This window comes from Anomalospiza imberbis, chromosome 5 (assembly GCF_031753505.1).
Source record: "Anomalospiza imberbis isolate Cuckoo-Finch-1a 21T00152 chromosome 5, ASM3175350v1, whole genome shotgun sequence".
NCBI lineage: Eukaryota > Metazoa > Chordata > Aves > Passeriformes > Viduidae > Anomalospiza > Anomalospiza imberbis.
The window spans coordinates 25,515,869-25,533,270 of record NC_089685.1 but is presented as its reverse complement, the minus strand read 5'-3'; the positions used below and the strand labels follow the sequence as shown (position 1 = coordinate 25,533,270).

Below are 17,402 nucleotides of genomic sequence, written 5' to 3'. Positions count from 1 at the left end.
ACCTCGGGGGCTGCCAGCAGGCTGCAGCCGGCCGGCACTGCCAGCACAACACACGGCTTTGTTTTCCGCCCGTCTGCTAAACTCGTTGTGTCTAACGGAGCCGGCGGAGCAGGGCGGCGGGAGGGGAGAGGGGGCGGGAAGGGGCAGCAGCCGCCAGCAAACAACTTCCCCGACGGTTTGTTTACTTAGCAGGTGGAGCTGCCGTCCGCCGCGACCCACAGCGCCCGCTCCGCCGGGGACCGGCCGGGGGAGGCGCGGGAGGAGCGGGGCACGGCCCGGCGCATCCCGCCGCACTTTTTTTTGTTGCCATTCCCCCTCCGCTGCTTTCCCCCCCACCCCTCCCGCGTTATTAGCACTTCTGTGCAGGCCACTCTGCGATCATGTGAGGGAGGGATCCCTTCGCACTCCCCTCTCTCCAAAGCAGCCGGTGTGTGCGGCGGGTTTTCTCTTTTTTTTTTTTTTTTTCCTCGTCTTTTTTTTTTTTTTTTTTTCTCCTTGCATTCCCAACAAAACACATACACACAGGCGGCACACTCCGCACACGGGCGGACCCGCACGCCGGGGGAGGGAGAGCAGCACCACCAGCGCCAGGCAGCACCAGCCGGCGGGAGGGCGCGAGGCTCCGACGCCGCTCCGCGCCCGCGGAGGGCCCCGCACCGCCCGCCCGCCCCCGCTCCCCCGGCCCGCGCGGCGGCTCCGCCCGCAGGGACTCTGTATGTGCGCGCGGCTGCGCGCGGCTCCGCTCGCCCTTTCTCTCTCGGTGTCAGCTCGCCGGGACGCCCTACACGGCGTCTCCTCCCGGTAAGTGCTACCCCCCCCACCCCGCCCCGCGCACCCGTCCCCTCCTCCCTCCGCTCCCCGGTGTGACTTGCTACTTCCACCGCTTCCACCCCCCTCCGCCGCCGCTCACTGACTTGCCGCCGCCGCGGGAAAGTTTGGCCGCGGCCGCGCGGCCGCGGCAGTGACATGTGTCAGGTCTCCCGGCACTCGGTGGCACCGCTCCCAAACACGCACCGCCAGCGGGGGGCGGGGGCGCGCTCTGCGGTGGGAGCCTGCGGTGCCCCAGCCGGAGTTGGGGCCGTGCCCGGCGGGCCGGGCCGGGTCGGGGCGGGAGCCGGCGTAAAGCTCCCCCTAAACAACTCGCGGCGGCTGCGGGTCGGCAGGGCCTCCCTCCCGCAGCTCAGAGCCGCGCAGCGCCGCGGAGCCCCCTCCCCCGCGTAATTAAAAACAAACAACCTGTAGCCTCTCCGCACGGGCAGAGAAGTGCCAGGCGGGGAGGGTTTGGGGCCAGGCTGCCGAGGAAGCGTGTGCGGGAGGCTCGGTTGCCCGCCGTTTGCCTCCCCGTTTGTGTGTGGTGGTGTGTTGGGGTTTATTTCTGGGTTTTTTTTCCTCCCTTTTTTTTTTTTTTTTCTTTCTTCTTTTTCCCCGAGACCTCCCCAGCAGACAGCCCGGGTGAAGAAACGTGTCACGTTTCTCCTTTGTGTGCTGCCTGCCCGCCTGCCCGCCGGAGGGAGAGGCGCACCCCAGCCCCCGCCTCTCCAGCCGCCCGCCCGCGCGGAGGGGCCGCTGCCGGCCGCCCCCTCGGGGCGCCCCGCGCCGCGCTGCCCCGGGGCGCCCCCGCTGGCGTGGGAGGGGAAGCGCAGGGGCGCCGAGGCGCCCGTTGGGGTGGCGGTGACCCCGGGGGCTGTTTGGGCTGCGCAGGGAACAGGGTCGTCCCCTGGCCCAAGACAAAATTGCCCAAACCCAACAATTAATAAATAATGATGTTGGAGCTGCGGGGTTCCGGAGGCGGCCTCCGTGCCTGGTACGTAGGGGCCTTCCCTTAAAATTGGCCTTGAAGTTGAGGAGGGCTTCGAGACTTGGAAAGTTTGGGAAGCGTGATAGATTATGAGGAGAGGGGAGCGGCTGCTGCGGCCTCGGCTGTGGAGCGGGCTGCATTGTGCCGTGCCATCGGGAGTGCCAGGGTGGCCATAGGACGGAGGGCGAGCGCCGGCGCCTCCGCTCCGCGTTCTGCCGCGCCGAGCGCGGGGTGCGCAAGCGGCAGCGCTCTTGGCCTCTCGTAACCTGCCGAAAAGTCCTGTGCCGCCCGGCGGAGCCTGCACGGCCAAGGTAAAGGCAGTCCGCGAGGCGGTTTTGTTCTTTTCCCGTAGTCCGGCTCGCGTCAGGTTCGGCAGGCAGCGGGCCCGTGTCGCAGCGCAGCCCCTGGCCGAGAACGCTGGCGAGCGCTGGTAAGGTCCCGGGATGGAGCTACTGGACAGGCGTAAAGCTTAGGCTGTAGGCTGGCAGGAAAACGCTCATCTGAAATTTGCGAGAATTGTCCAGATAGAAAGTGGGCTGCTGGTATATTCTCCAGGGAAAAATAATCTCAAAAGTAACCACCGTGAATCTGTGGTATTGTCCTCTGTTAGTAAAGAGTGCAGAGCTACAGATGGAGGAATGGGCAGTACCCTCTACCTGGGAATCGCTTGTACTTATAGGAAGTCTTGCTTGTGTACATACGTACCGAGAGAAACACAGAAGTTCTTCTTCCGAAGAGGATCTTCCCTGGTCTTTTCTGTGCATTAGAGCCCCTATCCAAACTCAACTCTTGAGAGCGGGAATCTTTCCTTTGACAGCAGTAGGAATCGCTCCATTGACTTCACAGGCTCGGATCAGGCCCTTGGAAATTTTTTTACGAAGGTGGGACTCAGAAGCTGTGCATGGTGTCTATATCCCCCCATTAATCCGTGTGTGTGGGGGGAAAAAAGTCAAAGTTTTAAGATATTTTGACAGTTTTAAATTTTTTCTTCTCTGTGCTAAGTAATTTAAAGCCATTAAGGAAAAACATTACTGCTAGTAATATTACTCTAAAGAAAATATGATTAATTATTAAATTGGTTTCTCTAATGCTACACTAAACCCTTTTAAGTGGGATATGGTTTTAATTGTTCAAATTAGTATGTTCTAAAGTTTTTTCTTGACGATAGTAATTTGTTCATGCAAATGTAGATACTAAAATACCCCTGGTTTGTAGTAATCTGCAGTTTTAATGTAGTTCTTACAAAATGGTTTTGTTCTGTAGCATTTTTGCATGCTTAAATAATTTGTTTAATTACTCAGGATAGTCAATCAGTAAAAGGTTAAGGGAAAGAAAAGAGTATTTAAAATAGAGCATTTCCAAAATGCATGTAGTTAGACATCTTAATTTATTTTGATAATATGTAACACCTGAAATACACTGCTTCATGTGAGGCCTTGTTGGGATAGGCTTTAAGGTTTAACAGTAACCTTAGGAGGAAGCTTAAGCAGAATCAATTGTATAAATATTTGTGTATTTCTTTGCTTTTAGTTTAACCTCAGTGATTTTTACATTGTGTCACGGGATCTTTGCTACAGTGCAGTGTTTATATCATCTGAGAGAGGAAAAAACTTAAAAGTTTTGTAGCTTTCTGTTTAGTGAAGATTTATGTAAAATGACCAAATAGTCTGTAAGGAACAATCAAATTAGGGTGAGTTTGAGTGTGAGGAAGAGTAAAAGAAATATACCAAGTTCAGTACATTTCAATCAGAAAATACATGGTACTCTTTTAAAGCTGCAGTAGAGTTTGTGCAGTAGTCAGGTGAATATTTCACAGATTTTTGAAGTGACTTGTTTATTTGGTGTTTTTTTTTTTGTTGTTGCATTTTTTTTATGTAATCATCTGTTGCTTATGCATTTTTAATGCTTTCCATAACAGAATGTGTTGGGTCTATAATTTTAGGAATAAAGGTGTATTTGCTTAGAAACATTCCTGCCAGACTCCATTTTTTTTTAAGTTCATGTTAGACTTAAATGTATTATAAAAAAAATTACCGTCGAATAAGTTATATTTTTTTTTTTAGGACTAATTTATGTGAGCTGAAATAAGCTTTTTGTATTCGGAGAAATATACCTGATTCAGCATTGCATGCACAGTAGTTATTCGGAGCTAGTGGGCTGAAAACAATAGAAAACTTCTGAGATGTGATCCATGTTGTGGCAGTGTTTTGCTGTGTGTTATTGAAAATGTCACTTAACCTCTTTGTTAACATCATTGATATGTGAGGGCTGGTATTTATCTTTCTGATAGAGGGGTTAATTAATGTTTCTTGAACATGGAGTACTTTTTTGGTCCATTTCAATTTTTACCTGGTTTATTTTGGAGAAATTAAATTGTGATGGTGGCTGAAAATGAATGGTTCCTGAGAGTCATGTTTTTTTTTTTCTTTGTTGGTCATATTGTGAAGAGGTCACTTGCTCATATGAAATGAAAATGATTTAGGACATAGGTCACTGAAAAGTACTCATGGGATGATTTTGACTGGAGAAAAATGCAAATCACAATCAAAATAAAAAATGCGGTCAACTTTGTTGTAAAAAAATAATTTTCTGTACATTGGAGCTGATTACTCTTTTAAAATTTTGTGACAGCTAATAGGTCTAGAAGTAATGCAAATAGTCTATTTTTTTTTCACAGCCACTGTAGCATACTTCTCAGCTAATCTTTGTTAGAAGAAATATTTGTCATTTAGATTCCTGTTCCCTGCCCTATTTTGATTTCATACCTTTATTGATTGTATGTGTAAAATAGTGGTACCAGAAAAACCTCGTATAAGCGATGAAATTGTAGAAAATCTTGGCTGTTATAAACTAACCTCTTACAGTTAATCTTAAAATTGCAATAAAATATTTCCTTGTTATTTGTTTGAAGGCTTTCTTCTACATTTTTTCCTTTACAGAATAAGCATACTTACTGTAATAATTTTCAAGAGTAGCTTTAGACTTAAATTTCAAAACTCCTAGACCAGCATAAAAACAAGGAACAGTCTCACAAGTATTATTTAGCACTGATCATCTTTTTTTTTCTCCTTTCTGAGGCTTTCCATAGCTTAATCAAACTTACTGCTTTTAAAAATCTTCCAAAATGCTCACTGCAAATTAAAACAGCCATCTATTCTTTGTTGTAAGATTTGCATCTGGTTTTGTTTTCTGTTTGTTTTTTTTTAAATCTCATTTCTGATAGGTTTGTGTTTAAGGCCAACACAATGTTTTCTGTCAGAAAGGTGGTTTTGAAAGTGCCAGTAATAGCTTGCTTGTGCTGTCATCACTGAAGTAGCTGAAAATAATCTCTTTAATGAACAGTTGCTGTCATGTTTATTGCTTCACCAATGTGTAGTTTGGGATGATGTTAGAAAGTAACATTTGAACACTGAGGAATGAATGTGTAGAGTTATGTTTAGTATCACAATTTCAGTTCCTATTCTAAGAAAAATAAAGTTACAATCCTAAGTATACTGTTTTAAGCTCTTTACTATCTTAAGTCTTTTTAGTAAGTTCTGGAGGGAATAAGAGCATTGTAGGTTTAACTTTTTGTTCATTTACCTAGTTATTTCTTTTTTCTTGCTAATAGTAATTACACATCTGTAGTTGGAAATGGGTTTGCTGCAGTTTGTTTCTTATTTAACTATATACATTAATCCGGCTGGTTGCTGAGGACAGAGCCGATTCCCGTGCATATGGTGTACTGCACCCTCTACATGCCCTGCGTGTGGGTGTCTTCTGCTAGGTGGCAGAGGGCTTTAGGTGGGTAACAGATGACTTTGTAATTGGTTAGGCTGAGGAACAACAAACGGGTTTAATGGACAGGCAGCACCTTCATTCAACCTGCAGAAGGGAGATTTTCTGCCCTGCCCACTCCATCCACCCCCCCTTGCAGTGGTATGTGATGTCCATTCTGGGGTGAAAGGAGAAACTGCAGACCTCCATCATACAACCCTCTGAGTCACAAAGAACTCTCTTTGAAGTTCACAGACTGGCTTTGGCTTACCTGTAGAACTTGCTTGTTTACCATGGAGCTTCAGGTTCCTATGGGCAGCAGGTACTGAAAGGTGGTGGAATATCTCTGTTTTGCAAGGTTTCCAGCCCATTGGTGGTTGCAGGGGCCACAGGGACACACACTGCGACTCCTTTGCCCAGTGATCTGGTCCTTTGGACCTCTGGTGAATCAGACATGGCTGCAAATTGTATCATGTTAAGTATTTCTGTAAACTGCTCATCTCAGTTTTGTTTCATTTGCCTCTAGGACATAATGAGGATGACTGATATTCCAGTGGGCCTGTGCCAACCTTGTCCTGGTGGGAGATACTGTTGGGCCCAAAACTGGAAATTCATTTGAAGAGTGATGTTTTGAGGCTAGGGGGTACATCACTATAAATAACTAGAAAGTTGTTGGGGTTTTCTAGGCACAGTATTTAGTAAATAAGTATTTACATTGTTACAAGAAAAATCCTTTATCTTTTAAGATTGATGTTTAGTTGATGATCGTATTAGAATAATTTATTTTTTCTCTAGCAATATTGATGTGTATTTTGCAACTTTGGTCAGAATTTGTCTTCAAGGAAATTCAAATGCTGATTTATTCCATTATTCAACTTTTGTATTTCAGCCTTAATCAACATGATACATTATGTATTTGATGTAATTTGAAATAATGTATTTGACATAATTTGACTAATTACATTTTGACATGTATTTATATTAAAATAGTCTAATCTTGATGGATATTGCCACTACAATTTTAGCGATCTTGTCCTCTCAGAGAAGGAAGGAGAATGGCTGTGATATTACATTGCTTGCTGAACAGGACTTTATTGTATTATTCAGTCTGAAAATCGTGAAACTTGTGTTTGGAGAAACAATCTCAGAATTGCAAAGCTATATCAAGCATAATACTTAAAGTATCTAATAGGTTTGATTTTAAGTTTGCCCAGGAATGGTGAAGAAAATGTAAAAGAGGTGAACACCATTTAAATTTTGCCATGCTGTCAGTGGTAAGTCTTATAAAAATTGCTCACAATTACATTGTTGATTTATCATTCTGTAAGTCTTACTGTTGATTTTGAGATGGCATATGGTTCTTCTGGAATTGTAACCCACCTAGTAAAACAAGTGGTGGGTAATACCTGTGTAATAAAACCTGTAGCTGATGTTTAACAGCTTGGAAATTAGATCAGAAATTGACAAGTTTTGCCGTGTAAAAATATTGCAGTGGAAATTTTAAGGGTTAGTGGTGGGAAGCCACAAAGGGCTTTGGAAAATAGGGGGACAACATGCAAACAATAAAGAGTTGGGAAGTGAGGGGGGAAAAGCCAGAGAAAACATGTGGCTGGGCAGGAGCCAGCAAAGGCACAGGCAGCACTGCCAGGAGGTGGGCAGCTGCTCAGAAAACAGGGGCTGATGTTCTCAGAAGAGCAATGTGACTTTCCTCTGGTGCCCAATATGGAAGATACATTTCTTCACCTACACTTCTTCTATGGGAAGAAAAAACAAACTTTTTTGCACGCCGGCTTTGTGCACATGGCAGGCACAGGATTACACCAGGTTACACTGTCCCTAATTGAGGCCGCTATTTTTTAAATACTAGATCTTGTTAGATCTAGTGTATATCTTTGGAAACTTACTTATTAATTGTTGCACTGAAATTTGATATTTAATTACTGAAAAAAGTATCATTTTATTGATGTGACAGAGGCCTTTTGAAGATAAAGGGGAAGAAAAGTGTCTAGAAAACAGAGGCTAATATTTTTTAGAGTCTGAAACACAGAAATTGAAATATCTCTGCTTCAAGGCACTTCTTTGTGAGAGAACGCAAACAGGATTGTGGTTTCATTACAGTAGTTACAGTGTTCTTATGACCTGTAAATGAAAACATGAAAACCTAATGCAGTCAGGTGTGCACAGACTGCAGAGATACGTGTGTCTGCTATTGTGCTTTTCAATTGTGTCAGTGTTTTCATCTTTGTAGAACAACATATTCAATAAGGAATAAATGATATCATGTATGCAGTATGGTGAATGTAAGAGGAAGAGTGCTGAAAACTCTGTGATACGTGGCAACAATCATTCTTCATTGAAAGAATATATAGTGAAGGAATATATGGGTGCTAAAGCTGTAAAAATATTAGGATGGAACTTTGCTAAAGATCATGAAATGCTTTTGTGCAAAAATTTATTCAGACCCATTTGTTACCAGTTTTGAATGCATTTAATTACTTTTAATGTTGTGAAGATGCCTGTAAATTGTTCTCAGTACACAATAACTGTCAGCATACATTGTAGAATACGTATGGTCACTAATTCAACAGATAACTATATTGAATATACAGAAGTTTCATATGGTGTTAGATTCTTGCACATTCTTTTGCTTTAGAAGAAGAATTAAATCTATTGTGATTGAAACGTTAACTTGGCATTTAATTCTATTTTAAGAGACTGACATCTTGAGAAAGAGTTAATGATGTTTGGCATTGGATGTTCTGTTCTTGCGCCTCTGTTTATTATTGACAAGGAAAGGGTGTGAAGTGTACTTGAGCAACCAGAAATGTACATCTTATGAACTGACATATGAAAACCCTTTAAAAATACTGGTTAAGGGTTTTTTTTTTTGGTTGGGTTGGTTTGTTTGTTTTGTGTATTTTTGCATATGTTTGATTTTGGTTTTTTTCTTTTCTTTTTTTATTTCTTCTTTTTTTAAATTGTTTTTGGTTTTGAGTCTGGAAATCAGGCCACATGCTCAAATCACAGAGAAACCAGGAGAATGGTAAACTGCCAAAATATTTGTGTATCACTGCAGGAGTGGCAGGCGAAGAAGCTGATGATCAATCCAGTGTTTCTCCTGAGAAGCTGTACAGCTTTGGAAGTGGTGTGTTTCCATGCCTGTGCACGTGTGACTGTGCAGCATCACAGGGCTTCTGTCTCCATCCACAGCTTTCTGGCAAGGAGACCAGGGCCTTCAGAAAGAAAATGAATGTATCCTAATGGGTTTATTGTGTCTCAGGTTATGGGAGAGAAAGTGTTCTAAAGAACAGTGCAGTCAATCCTTTGCTAAAACAGGGAATGTGTTTGAGGAATGTGGTTCTCCAGGCAGGAACTGACCATGCTGGCAAGTGTTTTGCAATGTAAAAAGAGGTATTTAATGGGTTGTGATAGGAAAACATGGCCTTCCAAATTCTTCCTTGAAAAAATGAGGGAAGGATGCTTCCAAGCCAGATTAGCATTCATTTCCAGACTATGTGTGGCTTGCAGCCACTGGTATCATGTTCAGCTTCAGGCTGTCCTCTGGGGTGGCTGTGGTGTCTAGGTGTGCTTGGTCTAGCAGTGGGGCCTGGAGTAGTGAGTGATTTAGTGGTTCTCTCTGCTGGCGGCAGATCGGCACTTGTCAGGACTCTGCTCGGATTGAACCTCCCTGCTCCTGGAGCACACAGGTGCCCTTGTCACTTGACTTGTCTCAGGCTTCAGGAGAAGATGTGCTTGAGGCGATGGCCATACACTTGTGTTGAAAAATCCAAGACCTTCATCCCTGATCCCAAGTTTTCTGAAGTTTGATAGGAAGACTCGCTTTTATGGCAGAGGTGCTGAGGCTGGTGGATGATTTCAATGTGTTTGTATGTGCCTGTGCAAAACAGGTCTCTGAAACTGAGAAGTTACCAGCTGCTTAGCTGTTCTTCAAAGCCACCTAGACTGAGACAGGTGATGGATTGCTTGTGCATATTTAAGCCAAAACAGTGTTATCAGTTTTTCTTTCAATAAAAGTTCTTATTCCAACTGTTTCATAGACTCTGAAGCAAGTCACTGCTAACATGAAAAATCCATATTTAAAGTTACTTTTTCATAACATTTAAATACTTTGAAGGATTCTCTTTCATTTATTTTGTAAATGAATTTTAAGAAGTACAGCATTCAGGTACGTCACTGGTGAGGATCCAGAGATGTACGAAAGAGGCATTTCTGAAAACATAAACACAGATACTTGTTTTAAAGTATCCGGTGTGATGAGCCAGGCATGGCAAGCAGGCATGATGTACTGTGTGCTGTAGCTGTAGGGTGTTGTGTGCCTCATGATTGGTGCTAATATGCATATGCAGCAAATCTGGCATTTCCCAGGAGCTTCAGGCAATGTGTGAACACCAGTAATTCGCTGTATGTTTGTCTAGAAAGCGTATGGCTAAAGTTGGACCTTACTCTCACTTCTTGATACTCTTTCTCCCCTTTATCATTTGATTGTCTTATAAGGGGAGAGCTGCTGTGAAGCCTGGGAAAATGGCAGATGGAGAAAGCCGTGTGCTTGACTGGTCCTCCTGAGTTGCAGGCTCAGCACTTGCATTTTAAATCTTTCTGTGACTCAGTAGAAAAATACATTTCTATTATTTGATTATGTGTAAAAATGGAACCTGCTGTCCTGGACTTAACTAAAGTGCTATTTTTAACATATGTTTCAGTACCTGTCTTCAGTAACTAGAATTAAAATTTGAACTGAAACTATTAGCAGAGGCGCCTGGACATTTTGTGACTTAATAATACTCAAACCTCTAAGTAAACTTATGTATCATTTAAATATAATTTTATAAACATTTTTCTGTATCCTGTGACTGACATTTGGGTCATTGTTGCTAGTACTAAATTACTGTCAGAATGGGGAAAACCCATTTTTCCAAGTCATTGTTAGGCTTACACTTTTGCTCCAAATTCACTTACCAACAAAATTTCCTTTAGCTGAATTTCTGTTTTTCTAAGATGCAGATGAATTGGAGCAAAATGTAACCAGAGACTATTAAAAAATACCTTTCTCATTGTCACCTGCAATATTACCATAATTGGAACTAAGAAGCCTGCAGTTGCACAATATTTATGTTGCAATCCAAACTGACACAGCCTGGAATGCCTCGGTAGCAAAACAAGACACAGACCCAAGCCTCACAGTGCATGCTTGAGAGGGAGTGAGCTGCTCCTCTTGCAACCATCCTCCAGCAAGGACACCCTGGAGGGTTCCCTGCTTTGCTCTGGGCTGGGGGGGCTCAGGTGGTGAGTGGCAACTAAGTGCTGGCAGCTTGGCTGTGGAGAGCAGTGGTGGGTGTGGGTGACCCCCTCGGTCAGGCTGCAGGGATGGCTGCTTTGGTAACCTGGGGAGCTGTAGTAAGACATAGCTCCTTCTTTGAGGTCTACTGCCTGGGTGACTTTTTCATTCCTTTTCACTCCTGACACTTTGGGGGCCTCTTTCTTAGGAGGTGTTGTTTGGAAGAAACACTTCTAACGCATTTACTTTTCTTTTGTGCTTGGAAATAGTGAGTCATGGTCCAGTGTCACCTTTTTGGTGCAGATTGCTGTGGGCACAGTAAAACCAGTGTTAATCTCTGCTGCACCTCTGGTAGGCTCCTCAACAGCTGATGAACTTGATCAATTACTCCTACCCATCTCTGGCAAGAACAGTACGGTATATTTGCCTGTGACTGACACACTTAGATCTATGGCCACGAGGTATCTGGTCAACTCTTCAAGCCTTTACCTTTAGCATTAGCTTTAACCCCTCAGGGCTCAGCTGCTTGCAGCATTTAAAGCATGGCAAGAGGTTTTATAGCAGAGATTTGACTCAGCAAGACTTGTGCTACGTCTCACTGAAGATATAAAATACAATTTGTAGCTTATAATTGCTGCCTAATATGATCTTGGACCCTTACTTAAAATCCATTTAACTGATACTGTGCTTTCTTTATAAGGTTATTATTGGGAGCTAACCTTTTCTTGTGTTGTGGTTAAATGTACAATGTAATAAGGGTGTTTTTAATGTGTTTAAGAGTTAGAAGATGTGTTAGAGGTAACCTTTATGCAGAGAGTTTTATATAGTTGTAGTAAGGACAGCAATATTAAAATCCTGAACATTAGTACCATCTGAATATAATTTGTTCTCAGTCTGTTTTGTGTGTGCCTGCTGGTGGAAGATGATACAGTATATTGAAGAAATCTATGTTGTTCTCCAGTATCTTTCTTATAGGTAATTATTAACCTAATGCAACTTACTGTCTCCAAAATTTTTTTAAATTTAGATGAATACAAAAATGCAAAAAGTGTATTGAATGTAACGGATAAATCACAATTTTTTCTTTTTTTGGATTTCAAGGAGAGAAAACTAAACCCAAGATTTTAGGCACAAAACTGAAAGCCTCCCAGAAATCTTTACTGCCTTGTTTAACTTCTGATACACAGGCAGGGGCCATTCTGTTGGATGTCTTCAGAGAACACTCGCTTATAACAGGTTTAAAGATTTATTTTCCTCAGTGACAAATATTGGTACTTTTGTTCTGTGAATATTAGTTTGTCTTCCTTTGATTGTAGGTTTGCTTAGAGTTATAAGGTAAAATGAAACATTTTTAATATTTTTTTTCCTTAACCAGGTACCTAAGTATATCTGTAGAATTCGGTATACATGGAAAGAATTTCAGAACTTGCATCCCTGTACTCTTCTTGAAACTCCTCTAAATGATGGTGAAGGCAATGAAGTTTCATATGTGAAAAAGGGTCAGAAAAAAAAACAAACAGAAAGATGGATGTTATAGGTGTGGACAGCCTTTGTTTGAATTAGTTTTTTTTTTTTTTTTCTGCTGTTAATGTAGAAAGCTCTTTTCCCACTCTTCAGAGCCTTTTTATTTTTTATTAAATTTTCCCTTTTCCCCCACTTTCTTCCCTTTTTCCTCAAGGGGGCATTGTGGGTTGAAGAGGGGGAACAAATTTTGCACATATCAGGCTTATGGATGAAAAAGCACTTATTTTTCTTAAGATCATTAAACTGCTGTTGGGGTGAGCACATTCGTATGGATGTGGGCAAGAATGGCTGCAAGAGAAACAAAAATTATTTTTAATCTTAAGTAGCTGGGGAAGGGGGACAGCAGTCATGGCTTATGGGGTTGAAATTAACTGCTTTTAATGTTGTGAAGAGTGATGATGATGGAGACAAAGTGCCTTCTTAAAATTTATAAGTATAATTCTTGGCTCAGATGTATAGTTGCGGAACTTTGTGATAGAGTTACTTAATCTCAGTACGGTAAAGATAAATTCATTAATGGTTATGAGGTGTTGATATAATTAAATAGAGAATGCCAGTAAATTGCTTTCTGGAGCTCAATTATTGTAAAATCTGGTCTCCTAATTTAATTCATCCACTGCTTTCCATTCACTTGCTGAAAGGCTTTCTAGACTGAGAAATTAGCCCTACTCTGGTCACAGTAACTGCAAGAACTAAGTTGGTTTCTCTTAAAGAGAGCCTTGGATGAGGACTAGAAGAAAGAAAAGTTTCCTCAAGAAAAGTTAAGATTGGATGCAAAAAGGAAATCAGAAACAGGTTTTTTACATCGGTGAATGTGTGCAGAGATTACTGTGTTTCTCACTAACTGCCTGAATTTTGTGCTGGTTTGTGGTAGCTCTGACACACAGAAGAAAAATTAAGATTCTTACCACCCAGTGAAAGAGATACTGACCAAATGAGAAAAACTAGCTAAGTCAGTTTCTTTCACTGGTATTTCTCACATGGCTTTTTGGTTGTTCTAAACAAATGTTATCATTCTCTCAGCAGACAGTCCATTTTTCTTGTGCATTATTTAAATGCAGGAAGAAATTATTTTATGGAGAAATTAGATACCTCTGAAATTAGCCTTTTGTACAAAGGGTAGTTTAACTGCATGATGCAAAAGTTCACTTTATGCTTTTAACTGGAGCTCTTAAGAATAGAGATGTATGAGAAAATACATTCTTTAGCAAAGTGTCAGTGTTTTGCCTTGATAGATTTTTCTTATGCAAGGTATTCTTCATCATTTTTCTGTTAATTTGCTTAATACTATGTTGAGGTATAATTGTAGTGTAACCCTTTAAGCTCTAAAAGGGACTTAGAATCATAAAGCCATTTAGTTGGAAAAGACCTACAAGGTTATAGAGTGAAACTTTGATCACCACCTTGTCAGCTAGATCAGAGCACTAATTACCGTGTCCAGTTTTTTCCTGAACACTTCCAGGGATGGTCATTCCACCACCTTCCTGAGCAGTGGTTCCAATGCTTAAAAACCCTTTCCATGAAAAAATTATTTCTGGTGTCCAACCTGAACCTTCCCTGGTGCAGCTTGAGGTCATTTCAAGGTAAAAGTACCATGGCTATCCAGCTAAAAATAGAAGAGAATGGAAAAAAATGATTCCCAAATGTTGATTTGGGAAAAAAAAAATTCTGTTGAGTTAACCTCCTAATCTTCTGTTTGCTTCAATTATAGAAATAGTGGGAATAGTTTCCCTAAAAGCCTGCAGAAAAAGATCTGTCCTTTTAATATTTCCTACAGTGTTTCTATAGGCTTAATATGGATGTGATATTTGGAAGGTGAAGCCCTGTTATTGGAGAAGCACATCAACTGCATTTCATTGTTTCAAAAACTTCTGTGCATATTGAGTAAAGAGGTTGTAGTCTTTACTGCTCAGTTCATCATGGAAAATTTGAGGGGAAAGTGAATTAGCTACTGCTCAAGTGTTCATAATTCATTCTGGAATTTTCTAATGCATAAAAACAAAATTCTTAAGTTAAATTTACTTCACATATGTGTGCATCTAGTAATAAGAGCTGTAAAAAAGCTAATAATTGTACCTAAACTGCTTCCAGTTCAATCATGTCTTTCCCACAAAACATGTTTTGCATAAATGAAAATTGTGCTTCTTGATTTTACTTGGCAGATCTGAAGTACTTCTGGTAAAAAGTGTTCTAGCAAACTACACAAAGCTAAACTCTGTAAAAGAAACCCCAAACTGTTAGCTGTTCTGCAAATCATTGTGATATACATTGTTCTTGTGACTTGATCAGTTTGGTTATTGCAATATAACATCAACAGCATTACGTCTTCTGTAGCTGTAGGCTGCACTGAAGGCCTTCTTTTTTGTTCTTGGTGAGAAGTTTAAAAAATTCTGGCAATGTGAAAATATATTTAGCGAGTAGCTGCACAGGCTGTGTTTTTTCTGTCTCTGGGTGGCAATTTTAAGTTTGAAGTCTCTTAAAATTCAGTATACTTGGAATAAAAAAGCCATTTCTGTGATTGTTTGCAAAGTTTTAATTTGTTTTAAACCATGTTGTTGATCTAGAGCTTTTGCTCATTTAAGGTTGATTAATTGCTTTTGCCACTTTTGTTTGCAGTTCAGTATAATCTCATGCAGACTATTGTATATTTTTAAAAATTTTAATCTTCTTTTGATGGTTGTATGTTTGGATGGGATGTTAAATTTGACCACTAGTAACTGAAGGATATAAATAAACAAATAAATAAGATTGAAAACAATAGCAAAAAACTGCAAACTGGAACAAATGCTTGGCATTGCAAATTTATTTTATGAAACATAATTTCTGCACCTGCCATAGATCCCATTGTGGAAGCTCTTGTTTTCATATGTTTTTTTATTTAGAAAGAGAAAAAGGTTATTGTGTTTTCATTCAAGGACCTTTATTTAAGGCAGATTTAATAGAAACAAGAATAATATGCCTATGTCTTACGTTGAACATTTTTAAAATGTGTGTGCCTTTTGTGATAATTACTATTCATTAAGGCTCACTACCTTTTCTTTAAAGGATAACTGTTATCTAACCTGTAAAATGGATGGGTGAACATTGACTTGAAGTCACTTCATGCAAAATGTAAAATACAGCTCTGACATGGAGTTGGAGTTGAATTCTGTGGCCCATCTGCATTGCTGCAGTGCCTTTCAGAGAGCACAGAGCCCAGTGAGTGCTTGGGTAAGTCACATTGATCCAGTGTGACCCACACTGCAGATGATTAAGTCTCTTATTGATAACTGACATGGCCCAAGTAGAAGCCTCTGATTTCTACTTACAGGGCAGAACCCAGGTCATGGCTGATGATGCAAAGGAAGATGCTGTAAATGTTAATCTTTGGAAGTGCCTGGCTATGTGCTGCTCTTAGAAGCTCAGAATCCTGGTACCAAACATTTCACTGCTGTCCCACAAATATTTGTGGTTGACAAAAAAGCTGGATTGTCACTGTGTAATGATGTGTAATTGACATGTAATCTGCCTCCTGGTGTTTGCAGTATACTAATTTTCACATACTTACATACATAATGGGCAGACAGAAGAGTTCAGACATCTTAAGACAGGCCAGATGGAAAATATGTTCAAATCAAAAAAACCCTGACAACAAGAGAGAGAGACAGGAATATCAGAAATATAGTTCTGCTGATATTAAAAGTATGAAGAGGAAGGGAGAGAAGAGAGAGGAATGTCTGTTTTCCATTTTTAAGGAGACTTTTTTTAATGGTTTTTGAACTTCTGAGATTATGATGCATTTTCTTTGTTATAGAGCTGTCAGAAAATACAAAGGTTATATCTGTGCAGACAGCTTAACTTGCTTCTAGCTCTCCAAAGTACTTTAACTCATTTCATATTCAGCTGTTAAAAGTGTACAGGTCTTGGAAAAATTAGAGCATTATAGCTGTAGCTGTACCCTCCTGGACACCCAGGACAGAGCTTTTGGACGAGAGCTGCGGCAAGGCATGTGATGCCCTGCACATTGGCAGTGGCTTGTCAGGGCTGAGATGTTAAGCAAGTGTGCCCCTGTAATCGGGCTGTGAGATACTTCTGGAAGCCAAAATATGGGTCAAAGAAACCTTCATTTGCTGTAATCCTTTCTAATCTTTGCTTTTGGAAGTTTCTGAGAGCACTTCTATTGCGAAGGAGTGTAGCTCAGATTTTCTGTTTGCTTTTTCTTGCTTGTTTTCAAATTTTCTTTGCTGTCGTGTTTATTTAAAGAGAATCTTAATGGTGGAGGGGATGGTTTTAGAAATGCAGTATTTCATCAGCAAAGGAGGGTCCTAACAATTCCATCTAACTAAGAGGAACACTGCATAGTGAAGAAGCTCCATAAGATACAGTGGAAGAACAAGAAATCATCCCATTTTTACCAAAATCATTGTACAAGGGAAAGTGCCTCTTGTCAGCTGAAATGTCAGATGTATCAGGAAAAAGTTAAAGTGGAACCTGATTTCTGTAAGGCTAAAGATTCAAGTAATTTGCTTAGAGATGCAGTAGAAAATCAATCTTGTGCTTGAAAGAGGAAATGGTAGCCTTCAAGTCTCATATCATGTTTTGTAGCTGATTGCCTGTTTTTATTATCTCTCCCTGCTTTTCCTTCGGTACTTACTAATGCCCTTTGGTTAACTCCATTATACCTTTGAAAAACTTCTTGCAGAGCTCAGCTACTTTGGCTTGTTTGCTGGGTAAGACTCACTGATATTATTATAATTAATAGGATGTATAAAAACTTCCCAAACCCAGTGTTACAGAATCAGGCTATTAAAACTCAGTACCCCATATGTTCTGGGGTGTGCAAGATTTCCATCCTCCGCAGCTGGGGCTCATCAGAGAAGAGGCTAGAACGGCACTGATCTTGCATGCTGTGGGGGAAGTTGGTGTGGTAGGAACACAACTCAGCTTGTTAGATAGTACTGCTTTGTTTCCTCCAACAACTTTGATTTTAGGATTTTTTTTCTCTAAATTATGAGAAATCAATAAAGAATAATAAGAGCTAAAGTGATC

At 41.1% G+C, this 17,402-nt stretch overlaps 1 protein-coding gene across 12 annotated transcripts in view; it reads left to right on the top strand.

The window, feature by feature from the left end:
* Positions 1 to 489: 489 nt before the first annotated feature.
* Positions 490 to 17,402, top strand: part of FOXP2 (forkhead box P2) — a 404,157-nt gene continuing 387,244 nt past the window's right edge. For 6 of the 12 annotated variants that reach the window (XM_068189943.1, XM_068189942.1, XM_068189941.1 and 3 more), the window contains exon 1: positions 492 to 801. The gene's annotated coding sequence lies outside the window, so the exon portion shown is untranslated. Of the gene's footprint in view, positions 802 to 1,663; positions 1,805 to 17,402 lie in introns of those variants that run through there. The other 6 variants (XM_068189938.1, XM_068189945.1, XM_068189944.1 and 3 more) reach the window with 4 other exon arrangements.